The sequence below is a fragment of the Stegostoma tigrinum genome, chromosome 39, assembly GCF_030684315.1.
Source record: "Stegostoma tigrinum isolate sSteTig4 chromosome 39, sSteTig4.hap1, whole genome shotgun sequence".
In the NCBI taxonomy this organism is placed as follows: Eukaryota; Metazoa; Chordata; class Chondrichthyes; order Orectolobiformes; family Stegostomatidae; genus Stegostoma; species Stegostoma tigrinum.
In genome coordinates this window covers 14,888,013-14,902,267 of record NC_081392.1, presented here as the reverse complement: position 1 = coordinate 14,902,267, position 14,255 = coordinate 14,888,013, and the positions used below count along the sequence as shown (strand labels likewise).

At 43.4% G+C, this 14,255-nt stretch overlaps 2 protein-coding genes across 3 annotated transcripts in view; one reads left to right on the top strand and one right to left on the bottom strand.

The window, feature by feature from the left end:
* The window catches only part of LOC125447653 (BTB/POZ domain-containing protein 7-like), a 65,387-nt gene extending 64,883 nt beyond the window's left edge, over nt 1-504 (bottom strand). Inside the window, exon 1 of the mRNA XM_059641034.1 lies at nt 347-504. The gene's annotated coding sequence lies outside the window, so the exon portion shown is untranslated. The remainder of the gene's footprint in view (nt 1-346) is intronic.
* The window catches only part of LOC125447654 (proteasome subunit alpha type-6-like), a 70,981-nt gene continuing 56,816 nt past the window's right edge, over nt 91-14,255 (top strand). For both annotated transcript variants that reach the window (XM_048522260.2, XM_048522258.2), the window contains exon 1: nt 91-324. The gene's annotated coding sequence lies outside the window, so the exon portion shown is untranslated. The remainder of the gene's footprint in view (nt 325-14,255) is intronic.

Genomic DNA, 14,255 nt, shown 5'->3' with positions numbered 1-14,255 from the left:
CTATTGGCCAACGAGCAACCGCCTTCACGCTCCCATTGGCCGCGCCAAACGTCGATCAGCCGCGGGGATCCATTTCCGGTCGGACGGCCTCCCTCCTCCCGCACCCCCACCAGCCATCACTCTCCTCCCACCCCAACCCCCCCGACTCCAGCTTCTGATTCACAACTTTCCACCGGCGAAAAAGAAACAAAAAGAAGAGACGAACATCCGCCCGCCCAGCTTGCGTCCGCGCTTTCGGAAGAGAAGAAAGGCATTAAAACATCAGAAAACAAAACTCCATTCCGTCCGCAAACGTCGAGAGCCCTCGGTCTTTTTGTCTCCTCGGTTAGTTTTCTTTCTGCTTTACCTGATTTTTGAACTCCAGCGTCGGTAACTACCCTCCCCGCTGCTGCCGCCGAATTGTTCAAGGAGGGAAAAGGGAAGGTTTTATTTTAGTCGAAAGATTTCTTCCGAATCGCCTCAGTCTCTCGCTCGCGCTCTCGATCTCCGTCTCGCGACGACTGGCGCCCGGGCCGGAAGCCAGCCCCCTGATTGACGTGAACCCTCAACCAATTGGAGGGAGGGGGGGCGGGCCCGCCAGCTCTTAAAGCTGAAGCGCCGCCGACAACAACTGCCTGCGTTGTCCTGGCGCCTGAGTGCGTTTTGTGCTTGGGGAGCGGAAGAATCCCTAGGGGGAGGGGGTAGTTGTTGTGGCGTGCTGGTAGTCATAGCGTCATGCGGCATTGAAACGGGCTCGTCGCACTATGCTGACTACAACCAGGAGCAATAGGATAAGATGTAGGCCATTCGGCTCCTCAACCCAGTAAGATCATGGCTAATCTTTTCACGGACTCAGCTCCACTTACTTGCCCGGTCACCACAACCCTTAACTCCTTCACTGTTCAAAAATCTACCTTTACCTTAATAACATTCAACAAGGTAGCCTCAACTGATTCGCTGGGCGGGGTATTCCACAGATTCCCAACGCTTTAAGTGAAAAAGATCCTTCTCGACTCAGTCCTAAATCTGCTTTATTTGAGGCTTATTTTGAGGCTATGTCCCCCAGTTCTAGTTTCACCTGCCAATGGAAACGACCTCCCTGTTTCAATCTCACCTATTCCCTTCATAATTTTATGTTTCAAGATGATCCACCCTCATTCTTCTAAATTCCACCGAGTATTCCACCGCCAACTGTCTCAACTCTAAAATCAACCTAGTGGACTTCCTCTGCACCCTCCAGTGTGCTTTCTCAAGTGCACTCATCTCCTTTGCCCAACCTTGGTCCATAGCATTTTGTGTGCTGATCCCTATGCTTCTTAAATCATGTGTACCTGGCTGCACCACCCTCTCAGACAGCACTATCTGTACCTCTGTGCCAAGAGGCTTGTGTTCAAGCCTCATCCTGAGTCAGAGTTGTGTAATAACATCCCTGACAGGTTGTTTAGGAAACAAATGGGAGAGATTCCTGGAGATGATGCAGAGTTTATTCTTATTCATTCACAGGATGAGGGCAAAACTGGCTAGGCCAGCATTAATTGCCCATCCCTAATGGCTTGGGGGACAATTAAGAGTAAACCATATTACTTTAGGTCTGGAGTCACATATAGGCCAGACCAAGAAAAGATAGCAGTTTCCTTTCCATAAAGGTATTAGTGACCCAGATGGATTTTTCCCCAACAATTGGTGGGGTCATCATTAAGTCTTAATTCCAAATTAAGTCCTTGGGGGATTTGACAAGGTAGATGTGGAAAAGTTTTTCCCTTGTTGCAGAGTCCAGGACCAGAAGGGGAAAACGAAAAGGGTGGCATGGTGGTTAGTATGGCTGTGTCACAGCACCAGGAACCTGGGTTCAATTCCACCCTCAGGTGATTGTCCGTGTGGCATTTGTATGTTCTCCCCATGTCTGCGTGAGTTTCCTTCGGGTTCTCCAATTTCCTGTTGTAGTCCAAAGATGTCATGTTAGATAAATTGGCTATAGTGTTCAGGAACATTTTGATTAAGTGAGTTACAGAGGAATGGATCTAAGTAGGATCCTCTGAGGGTCAGTGTTGACTTGTTGCGCCGAAGGGCCTGTTTCCAAATTGCAAGGCTTCTATGAAATATTTAGTGAATTCAAATTTCACTATCTACCATAGTGGGATTCAAACCTGGGTTGCCAGAACCTTCCTAGATCTCTAGATTACCAGTCCAGCAATAATACCATTAGGTCATTGCCTCTCTCTGTGAACATGGAACTGTGATGGAGGGAAGGTGGAATCATGATCAAGAGAATGTGGAGTTCTCTACTGTCATTGCCTATAACCGGAAAGCCAGGGGCGGGGGGCGTTATTTGGCCCAGATGACTAATTTGCAATTCAGTAATCCCATGGGTTCAATTCCCACACTGACTGAGCTAACTAACCTGTTAACCTTCTCAACTTCTTGTAACTCTCAGCTTAAAATCACTACCCGTCATTTCTCTCCAATGAGAGACTTTACCATCATGGATGGTCCTGACAGGAGTTGAGAACTCCTGCCGCCATCACTCGTGGGATCAATAAAACAATTAACCCTCTCCACTGTAGCCAGCCGGCAGTCAGTTGCAAGGCACTCAATCAGGAGGAGCACAAAGAAAGCATTTCAAAGACTCATCGAAGTCGTCCCTCAAAAAATGCAACATGGCTGTCAGTGCTTGGGAAACCCACGTACCAGCTTGAGGAATCCCTTGTATGAAGGGACACAACTTTTTTAGAACATGCATTGACAATCTAGAGACCAAGGACCAATTCTGTTTCCCAAAAACACCTGTCAAATGTATGATTGGAGGTGTGGCTGTAGGTTTGAGCTCATCTGCCACAAAAGGACCCACAGAACCCATGACCAGTGACACAGAATTTCCTAGGAGGACAATCACACTTGTTAGAGAGTGATTGATGTCAAGTGAGAGAGCAGCCCGTTGGTCCTCTGGATAACTTTACCTTTAGTTTTATCAGACTGGACATCATGGATTTATCCAACATGATTTGGTGTCCAGTTGGATTGGGAGAGGCAGTGGAAATCTTAGGTTGTGTTATAATAAAAGCAAAATACTGCAGATGGTGGAAATACGAAACAAATGCTGGAGAAACTCAGCAGCATTTTGGCAGCATCTGTGGAGAGAGAAATAAAGTTTGTGCTTTGAAACTTCTTTCTGAAGAAGATTCCACCTGAATCACTTTGACTCCAATATTCTATCAAGTGCAGCCTTGATGTCAGGAGAAGTCATTCTCATCTCATTTCTGGAGTTCAGCTTTTGTTCCTGTCCACCAACAGTTGGTTTTATTGAAAAATCATCATAGGTGCCAAATTGTGGTGACAATACAAATGAACAATTAGCCATAATTTATGACAATTTTACACGATTGTTTAGAATGAAAGTAACTAAGATAGAATAAAAACAAAGTACTGAATAAACTCAACAGGTCTAGCTGCATCTGTGGACAGAGAAACAAAATAATTGTTTGAAGTCAAGTATGATTCCTTCAGAACCCAAAGTATAGAGGTGGTGGCAGGCATTCAAGCGAGGATGGGTGATTAACTGAATGTAAAGGATGTCAGGTTAATGAGGGAGAAAGCGTGGGTGTGACACAAGGAGTGCAGGCACGTTACACTGAATGTTCTGCAGTGAAGGATGCAATGTAAATGCAATCCTTTGTTTTCCCTTTGTTCGAAACAACACCAAACAGCATTTCAAAAACAAAATTGCAACAGGGAAAACACTGCTGAATTTGTCTTAGTTCTTTCCTCCACCTGTACTGCCATCTGGTGGATTCATGGGGAACAAGTCAATATCGCCAAGTGCCACAGGCAACCTGAAGCAATTATCCAGTCCAATATAATGCGGTGAAATGCACGCTCGAGTCTAGTTTCCCACCCAATCATGCTGGGAAGAGAAACCTTAATGCTCCCAATGCTTCAAATCCAGTCTGTTATCTTGGACAGCCTGTCGCTTGTTGGGGCATCAGAGTTTGATATTAAGCCTAAGCTCCCCGAAATGTCCAATAGGCAGTTTTTTTGTTTGTTTCCAAGGATTTAAAGAAAACAAGGGTTGTATTCCTTGGTAAAAACCGAAAGAACTACAAATGCTGTAAATCAGGAAGAAAAAACAAGTGCTGAACTTTCCCAGCAACGTTTGGCAGCATCTGAGAAGGAAAAAACAGAGTTAACGTTTTGGGTCCGATGACAGTTCTGAGGAAGGGTCACTGGACCCGAAACATTAACTCTGTTTTTCCCTCACGGATGCTGCCAGACCTGCTGAACTTTTCCAGTAACTTTGTTTTTGTTGTATTCCTTGGATTTGGGAAGGATAAGGGGCAATTTTATCAAGGTTTCCCAAATGTTAAGAGGAGATGATAAAGAGAAAGATATAAAGTATTTTTGCTGCTTGGAGAATCTCTCTGTCGCTCTCTGGCGGTCTTTCAAGATGGGGACTATAAGATGAAGGAGCTGAAGTAGGCCATTCAGCCCATCAGTTCTGTTCTGCCATTCAATGTGATCATGGTTGATCTGACAATCTTAAACTCCACTTTCCTGCCTTTTCAATGACTAACAATGACTGTTCTTTTCCTGACTGATTAAAAATCTGTCAGTGTCCGCCTGGATACATTTAACAATTCATCGTCTACAGTTTTCTACAGGAAATAATTCCACAGATTTACTCTGAGAGAAAAAAAACCTCTTTATCTTTACTGACTGACCCCTTACTCTGAGATTTTGTCCTCTCGTCCTGGATTCTCTTACAAGGGGAAACAACCACTCTGCATCTACTATGTCAAACACTAAGAATCTTAGCAGGCCTGAATAGTACTGAAGTAAGGTCACTGGACTGAAACATCAACTCTGCTCTCTTTCCACAGATGTTGCCAGACTTGCAGAGGTTCTCCAGGAATTTCTGTTTTTGTTCCAGACTTCCGGCATCTGCAATCTTTGTTTTATTTTAGCTTCTAAGAATTGTCTATGTTTCAATAAGTACGTTTGTCATGGAGCCTGTGGCAAGAGCTCTCATGTGAACAGTTTTAACGTGGGTGCTTTGAGTATAGGGATCGGGACGGCAGGTTGAGATTGTACAGGACATTGGTGAGACCTCTTTTGGAATATTGTGTCCCTTTCTGGCTAGCCAGGTATAGGAAGGATATTATTAAGCTGGAGCGGGTTCAGAGGAGATTTACCATTATGTTTCTGGATATGGAAGGTGTGAGTCACAAAGAGAGGCTGGAAAGCCTGGGACTTTTATCACTGGACCGCAGGAGGGTGAGATGCGACCTTATAGAAGTTTATAAAATCATGAGGAGTATAGATAGGGTTAATGGAAGGTGCCTTTTCCTTAGGATAGGGGATTTCAAAACTAGGGGGCACATTTTGATGGTGAGAGGAGAGTGATTTTAAAAAGGACATGTGGGGCAAATTCTTTACACAGGGTGGTTTGGTGTAGAATGAACCTCCTGAGGAATTGGTTAGTATGGGTACAATTACAATGTTTAAAAGATATTTGGATAAGTACATGAGTAGCAAAAGTTTAGAGGGATATGGGCCAGGAGCAGGTGGGACCAGCTTAGTTTGGGATTATGATCAGCATAGACTGGTTGAACTGAAGGGTGTGTTTTTATGCTGTATAATTCTATGGGGAGGCTGTTGTGCTGCAGTTACCACATGGTGCTGGCCATCCAGGAAACTTTCCTGCCATTCCCAACCACATTGGTGTATTGGAAGGTTGATCATCAACTTGTTTAGCTGCATCACTGTGCACACATTTCATAACCATCAAATCCTAATGGAGAAATTCAGCAGGACTGGCAGCATATGTGGAGAGAAAAATATGTATTAACGTTTCATGTCCAGAATGACTCTTCCTCAAAACCTGGAGTTTCAGTACCCAGGCTTAATTCACCTGCACCACAAGGAGCATTAAAGAGTCTAAGATTAGGAGTCATAGTCTGAACATTATAGCCAGGCCTTTCAGAAGTGAGAATCTTCCACAGACAACAGGTAACGGATGTTTGGAATTCTCGTTTCCAAATGAGAACAATGCTAGAACAATTGTTAATTTTAAACTTGATGTTGATAGATTTTTGTTAACCATAAGTATTAAAAGGGACAATGTTACAAGAGGGTGAGGGTGGCATTTGATAGGTCAGAGATCAGACATTACACATTGAATGGCAGTTAAAAGTGGCTGAATGTTACCTGCTGTTTACATTTCTATTTGATTCTCTGGAGTGCAGAGTAGATGGTGATGATGGACTGCCATTAAAGACTAAGGAGACTTCAGTAAGTGATAGTTAGACGTGGTGTGGAGGTGCCAGTGTTGGACTGGGGTGGACAAGGTCAAAAGTCACACAACACCAGGTTATAGTCTAACAGGTTTATTTGAAAACGCAAGCTTTCAGAATTCCGTTCCTTCCCCAGGTGTAGTGTGAGAGAGAGGTTATAAGACAGAGAAAATATAATTCTAAAGTAACAACGCTAAAACTGGCCACCTCTTGTTGAATCTTTAATCAGTTAGGAAGGAGTCTACTGACTCAAATGCAAAATCCAGATTTCTCTCAAGTTATTATCCCAAGATAATTAAAGGTTTTATCAATGTATACAAGAAGAGACATCTCAGGTCAGACAATGCAGTTTAAGTGTGAAGTCTTGCTTAGAATCTGTATATGTTTTAAACTGAGGTTGGAATTTTTTGAGCAAAACAGAATGTATCTGCAACTGCCCAAACATCTTGGATGAAATCATTCATGCGTGTGTCTGTCTATGTGAGTGTGTGTGTCCATGTCTGTGTGCAAGTGAGAGAGAGAGTGTGTTTGTGTGTTTGTGTTTGTGTGTGTGTGTGTGTTTGTGTGTGTGTTTGTGTGTGTGTTTGTGTGTGTGTGTGTGTGTGTGTGTGTGTATGCACTTGAAAGAGTGTGAGGGTGAATGTGTGTGTGTGTGTGTGTGTGTGTGTGTGAGAAAGAGAGAGAGAGAGTCTGTGTAAGTCAGTGAGTGAGAGTGTGCGTGTTGGAGCATATAGGTGGTGAGGTCACCTGCAGAGTGACGCACACCCAAGATCACGATTGAGGCTGCCCTCATGGGTACAGAACTTGACGATCAGCCTCCGCTCAGGAATTATTTGTTGTTGTGTATCTCAAAGTCCACCTTGGAGGATGCTTACCCAAAGATTGGAGACTGAATGTCTTTGTCCCCTGAAGTGCCCCCCTCATTGGAAGGGAACACCCCTGTCCAGGGATTGTTGTGCAGTATCCATTCATCCATTGTTGTAGCGTCTGCATGGTCTCACCTTGGGGCATTCTTGTCTGCAGAATATGAGGTAGACAACATTGGCCGAATAACATGAGTATCTGCGTGGCGGGTAGTGTTCCCACATGGCAATGGTAGTTTCCATGTTGATGATCTGAAATGTCTTGCAGAGTTTGCCTTGGCAAGATTGTGTGGTGTTGTGATCAATGTCATCCTGAAGGCTTGGTAATTCGCTGTGGACCATGGTCTGTTTAAGGTTTGGTGGTTGTTTGAAGGTGAGAAGGGAAGATTATGGTGAGGTACTTATTGTCGAACCAGAAACACTCCTTATCATAACAGATGTTTCAGCACATTACACCAGCATCCTCCCCGACAACGGGATCACTGCAACTGCCTCAGTACTCAACACCAACAGCTGCCAATTTCCAGATGGCATCCTGCAACTCCTCTGCTTCATCCTCAACTGCAATGTTTTCACCTTTGACAACTGTTTCTTCATTCAGACACATGTAACAGCCATGGAGACCAAATCTGGATCCCAATATGCCAACATTTTCATGCGCAAGTTCAAACAAGACTGCTACGCAGGACCTCCATCCAACGTTATTGATGACATTTTCTTCCTTTGGTCTCATGGCAAGGAATCACTGAAGCAACTACTCAATGATAGAAAGAAGTTTCATCCCACCATCAGACTTACTACTTACTACTCTTTAGAATCAGTCTCATTCTTGGACACATGCATCTCCATCAAAGACAGACATCTCAGTACCTCACTGTACCACAAGCCCACAAATAACCTCACAATTCTGCCCTTCTCTAGCTTCCAACTTAAAAGTATCAAAAAAGCCAGCCCCTGCGGACAAGCCCTGCACATACACAGAATCTGCTTGGATCAGGGGTGTTGCAGCAGGGACCTGAAGGTGTTAAAGGATGCCCTTATAAGAACAGTATACAATGCAATCACCAATTCCATCATGCCACAGCGAAAACTCATAATGACCTCCTCAGAAGACAGACATGAGACATGACCGATAGAGAACCCTTCATTGTCCAGTACTTCCCCAGAGCCGGGAAACAACAGCATATTCTTTGCAGTCTTCAACACATTATCGACAATGATGAGTACCTCACCACAATATTCCCTACATCTCCACTTCTCACATTCAAAGAACAGCCAAAGCTTAAACAGACCAATTGTTCGCAGCAAACCACACAGCCTTCAGGACAACAACGCCACACAACCTTGCCAAGGTAACCTCAGATCATCAACATGGATACTACCGTTCCACGTAGGAATACTACCCACCGCGTACATGGCAGATACTCATGTGACTTGGCCAACATTGTCTACTTCATACTCTGCAGACAAGGATGCCCCAAGGTGAGACCATGCAGACGCTACAACTACGGATGAATGGACACTGCACAACAATCCCCGGACAGGGGTATTCCCTTCCAGTAAGGTAGCACTTCAGGGGACAAGGACGTTCAGTCTTTGATCTTCAGATAAGTGTCCTCCAAGGTAGACTTTGAGATACAGAACCAGGCAAAATCACTGAGCAGAGGCTGATAGCCAAGTTCCATTCCTATGAGGACGGCCTCAATCGTGATCTTCTGTTTGTGTCACACTACATGTGACCTCACCACACTGCATACTTCCACACATACACTCATGCACACACACTCCTACATACGCTTGCACACGTACACAGACTCTTTTTATCACACACACACAGTCTCTCTCTCTCACACACACACACATAAATACACACACACTCTCTCACACACGTGCACTCACTCACACTCATACTCTTTCAAGCACACGTGCACACTCTTTTTCTCTCTCTCTCTCTCTTTCCCTCACAAATACACACACACACACACACACACACACACACACACACACACATGCATGAATTGTTTCATCCAAGATGTTTATGTAGTTGCAGATGCATTCTGTTTTGCTCAAAAAAAACCTGGCCTCAGTATATGGATTCTAAGCAAGACCTCACACCTAATCTCCATTGTCTGACCTGAGATGTCACCTCTTGTATATATGAATAAAACTTCTAATTATCTCGGGACAACAACTTGTGAGGAATCTGGATTTTGCATTTGAGTCAGTAGTCTCCATCCTAACTGATTAAAGATTCAACAAGAGGTGGCCAGTTTTAGGGTTGTTACTTTTCTGCTAACAAATTCTGTGTCTTATACCCTCTCTCTCACACTATGCTTGAGGAAGGAGCTGAATTCCAAAAGCTTGCATTTTCAAATAATCCTGTTGGACTGTAACCTGGTATAGTTAGACATGTAAATCACTTGTGCCCAAATCTTCTGCAAGCTTTTATTGGCATCCACAGTCATCAGCTGTTTGGAACAGCAATGTTGAAGATGATCCTGGCCTTTACGCAGGTGTGACTGGTGTGGTATTTATAGTTGCATCAATTCTGGCAGCTGCACTAAATCCTCCTGCCCACCAGGTGGCACTAACTCCTGCTCAGAGTTGAGTCTCCTACTCCAAAGAAGGGGAAAGTCCACAATGCAGGACATTCCCTGCCATTCCTGTCATAATCATAATTATGTTTATCAAATGATCTGCCAAAGAGCAGGAAGACAAATTCTCAAGGAAACGTCATTTATTGTTTGATGTACATTGATCGTTGAAGGTCAGAACACTCACAACACCAGGTTATAGTCAGGTGATAAAGGAGCATCGCTTTGAAAGCTTGTGATTTCAAATGAACCTGTTGGACTATAAGCTGGTGTTGTGTGACTTCTGACTTTGTCTATCGCAGTCCAACACTGGCACCTGCACATCATGGCATCCTCAAAGATGGCAGGACGAAATCAGAAAATGGTTAGCACAACATTAAGGATTTTGCTTTTCATAATGAGACACATTGAGTACAAAAGCAGGAGGCAATGTAGAACCTTTATAAAATTTCAGCGTCAGCCATATTGTGACCACTTCTGGTCACTGCACTTTAGGAGGGATGTGGGGGTTCTGTAGACCGTATAGGGAAAGATTTTACCACAATTGTTTCGGGGATGAGGAATTTACCAACACTGGTTTGGAGAAACTTGGGCTCATTCGACTGAAAGGATTTCTAATAGAGGTGTACAAGATTGTGACAGATTCAAATAAGATGCCAAAAGACAGTTCTAATCACAGATTGTTCAAGGACACATTTAGGATATCAGGTTGGTATGGACGATTTCGAACAAAGGGTCTGTTTGTGTGCTGTATGACTCTAGGACGATGGGTTTAATGTTTTGGGCAAGGGTTGCAGGATGGAAATGATAGGAAGAACTTTCTTTACACAGTGATTGATCTCACCCAGATCTTGCTGCCTATGAGAAGCTAGAAATGAAATTGGACAGGTGCTGGAGAAAAATGAAGCTGGCAGGGTCAAGGGGATAGAGCAGGGAAATGGGACCAAATGGATTGTTCTACAGAGAACCATCAAATAGCCTCTATAATTCAACTATGAGCCTTCCTGTCTCCTTTTGGCGATTGATTCCCACTCCATTCCTCCTACAGTGCCAACTATGACTCAGCAGATAACACATATGCCTCTGAGGCAGGAAGTCATGAGTTTGATTCCATTCCAGCAACCTAGGCTCATTATCTGGGATAGCACAAGCAGTGCAATGCTGTAGGTGGGCCACATGGTCAGAGGTACTGCTTTTCCAATGAGACTTCACAAAGGTCTGTTACTTCAGATTCACATGAAAGATCCCGTGATAGTATTTGAAGAAGAACAAGGCAATTTCCATTAAAGTTCTCGTCAATATTTATCCATCAATCACTTGAGGTGATGTGAGCATCAACACATTGCCGTTGTGGGAGCTTGTTATGCTTTGTGTCTAGGTTTCCCTACACTGCAACAGTGACTACATTTCAAGAAAGTATTTCATTGACTGTAAAGCTGAGGTGTTGACAATTAGTTGTGTACCACAGCATCACTCATTCTGAAAGGGTGCCTCTGACGCAGTACCTTGCAGTGGTACCTGCATGATTTACAGTAAAACCTAATGAAGGGGTATATGTTTGTGTGCGCACTTTCTCTGGTTATTTTTGTCTTCTGCCTGGTTTCAGATACTGAAGCAGAATTCAGTGCCATTGCATAACAGCATTAACGCATGACTGACACTGTTAGTATGTAACAACTTGATAATGAGTCAGCCCTGCCATAGGTGAAAGTTTTGTTACTAAAATGAATGCCCCTGCACATGAGTCTTAGCTGAATAGAATCATACAGCTCAGAAGAAGGCGATTCAACCTATTGTGTCTGTGCTGGACATTTTGAGTAAGTCATGCGGCTAGTCCCTCTGTCCATTTTCTTTCAGTGATGTGGAGGTGCCAGTGTTGGACTGAGGTGGACAAAGTCAGAAGTCAAACAGCACCAGGTTATAGTCTAACAGGTTTATTAGAAATTACAAGCTTTCGGAGTGCTGTTCCTTCGTCCGCTCCGAAAGCTTGTGATTTCAGATAAACTTGCCAGACTGTAACGTGGTGTCATGGGACTTCTGACATTTTCTTTCCCACAGTCCCTTTCAAATATTTATCCAATTGCCTTTTGAAAGTTCCTATTGAACTTGTTACCACTGCCCTTTTAGGCAGTAGTTTCCACATCATAACATCTTGCTGTGTTTAAAAAAAAATCTCCTTGTCTACCCCTCTAGTGCTTTGGCCAATGATTTTCTCAGGAAGCAGCAACAGTGGTAGTGTCACTGAGCTTATAATTCAGTTGGCAGGGTAAATCTCCTTAAGAGATGGGCTCAACTCCTACAGAGCTGTTAAATGGAGTTTGAATTCAGCTAAAGAATCTGGATTGTAAAGTTCATGTTAGTAATGTTGTTGGTAGGGCAGCATGTTGGCTTCGTGATTGGCACTGCTGCCTCATGGCGCCAGGGACCCGGGTTTGATTCCAGCTTCGGGCAACTGTCTGTGTGGAGTTTGCACGTTCTCCCTATGTCTGTGTAGGTTTCCTCCGGATGCTCCAATTTCTTCCCACTGTCCAAAGATTTGCAGGTTAGGTCGATTAACCATGGGAAATGTAGGGTTACAGGGTTAGGGTAGGGGTGTGGGTCTGGTTGGGTGTTGTTGATGGCCAAGTAGCCTGCTTCCACACTGTAGGGTTTCTATGACTCTATGAACATGTCGCTTCACACTCTTAACTACATCGTGCATTTTCCATTTTAGGTTTCCATCTGCACACTGCTATGAGCCTTTCTGGAAAATTCCACTTGTGAGTTGTGCTTTGTAGATGGATGGAGCAGTCTTTGGGGAGTCAAACTTGAAAAGTACAAACATCGGGGGGATTAATTGGAGAGCTCTTTCAAAGGGCTAGCACAAACATGAAAGGATTAAATGGCTTCACTTTACATTACATGATTCTACAGTCATCAAACTGCTCTTTGTCTCACTAATCCCTCTTTAAATTGTAAGTTGGAATGGTGCAAATGGGCATAAAATTCAACACTTAAAAGGCTGGCATGTTTACACCTTATGTCTCACAGTCTACGGTGGAGCCCACCTGTGTAGGACGAAAATTTGGTAGAAATATGAAGTAAATATTGTTGCATTGGTTTTTAAAGTGATGATGGAAGTGAAAGTGTAGGTGTTCTATGTGAAAGAATGGAACCATCAATAAGCATTACTCTACAAAAGGAAGTTATTCGGAAAAAAAAACCTAGGTTCATAAGTTGAAGTGGAAAAGCCAAGATGCTGGCTATAACATTTCATTTTTTGTTAAATAAGCAAATTGTGCCTTTGCATTCAAGAATAACTAACAAAATACCTTTGTTGAAGAATGAAGGGCTCAAAAATCTTAGATTTATTATTCATTCATGGGATGAGGGCATCGCTTGCTATTGCTCATTCCTAATTGCTCAGACGACAATTAAGAGTCAACCACATTGCTGTAGATCAATAATCACATGTAGGCAAGACCAGGTATGGATGGCAGTTTCCTTTTCTAAAGGACACTAGTGAACCAGATGTGTTTTCCTGACAATGAACAATGGATTCATGGTCATTCTTAGATTCCAGTTTTTTTTAAAATTGAATTCAAGTTGCATTATCTGCCATGGTGGAATTTGAACCCTCAACATGCCTGGGTTTCTGGGTTAACAGTCCAGTGATAATACTACTGAGCCACAACAAAGCTATTTTTGATGTATAGACAGTATTCTAACATTGGAAACATAACTGCCAATCCCACAAACAACGATGTGATAATGTCCAGTTCATTTTTTTTCATGTTGCTTATGAGATAAATATTGATCAGGATTTCATAGCCAACTTCCTTGTTCCTCAAGGTAGTGCTACAGGATCTTCTGCATGGGAGAGGTTGGGACTTAGAATAGAAAACCAATCTCAAAATCCTAATGGCTCTGAGGTAGAACCTCCTGCAGTTGTAGATTGAGAATGTCCCACATAACGTTCCAGGTGAGCTGGTCTCAGCAGATGTAATAGTGTTGAAGATCTTGGGATTCGTAATCAGTCAGATGCATTCAGAATTAGAATTGCAAAAGTGGTCAAACGTGGATCCTTTGTTTCTTATTATTCTCTTTCCAGCAGACTCTCTCTCTGCTGGTGCCTGTGATTGTGGAAGTCTCATAGACAAAATACACAATGCAATTTTCAGTATACACGTCAACAGTGCCTGCAGAAGACACCACAGTTGTCTGTCAGAAACTTGATTGCTTGACTTATTGTTCTCACATGTGCTGTGATAGCGTGAAAAGTGTTGTTTGCATGCTTGACAGGCAGATCGTACCATACAAAGTGCATCAGGGTAGCAGAACAGAGTGCAGATACTGTGTTACAGTGGCAGAGAAGATGCAGAGAGAGATCAGAACTAGCATTTGAGAGGTTCCTTCGAAATTGTGATGACAGCAGTGAAGAAGTTACTCTTGAATCTGTTTGTACATGCATTCAAACTTGTAAATCTTCCACCCAACAGAAGAGGATGGAAGAGAGTATAACCGGGGTTGGAGGGATCTTGGGTAAAGGGACA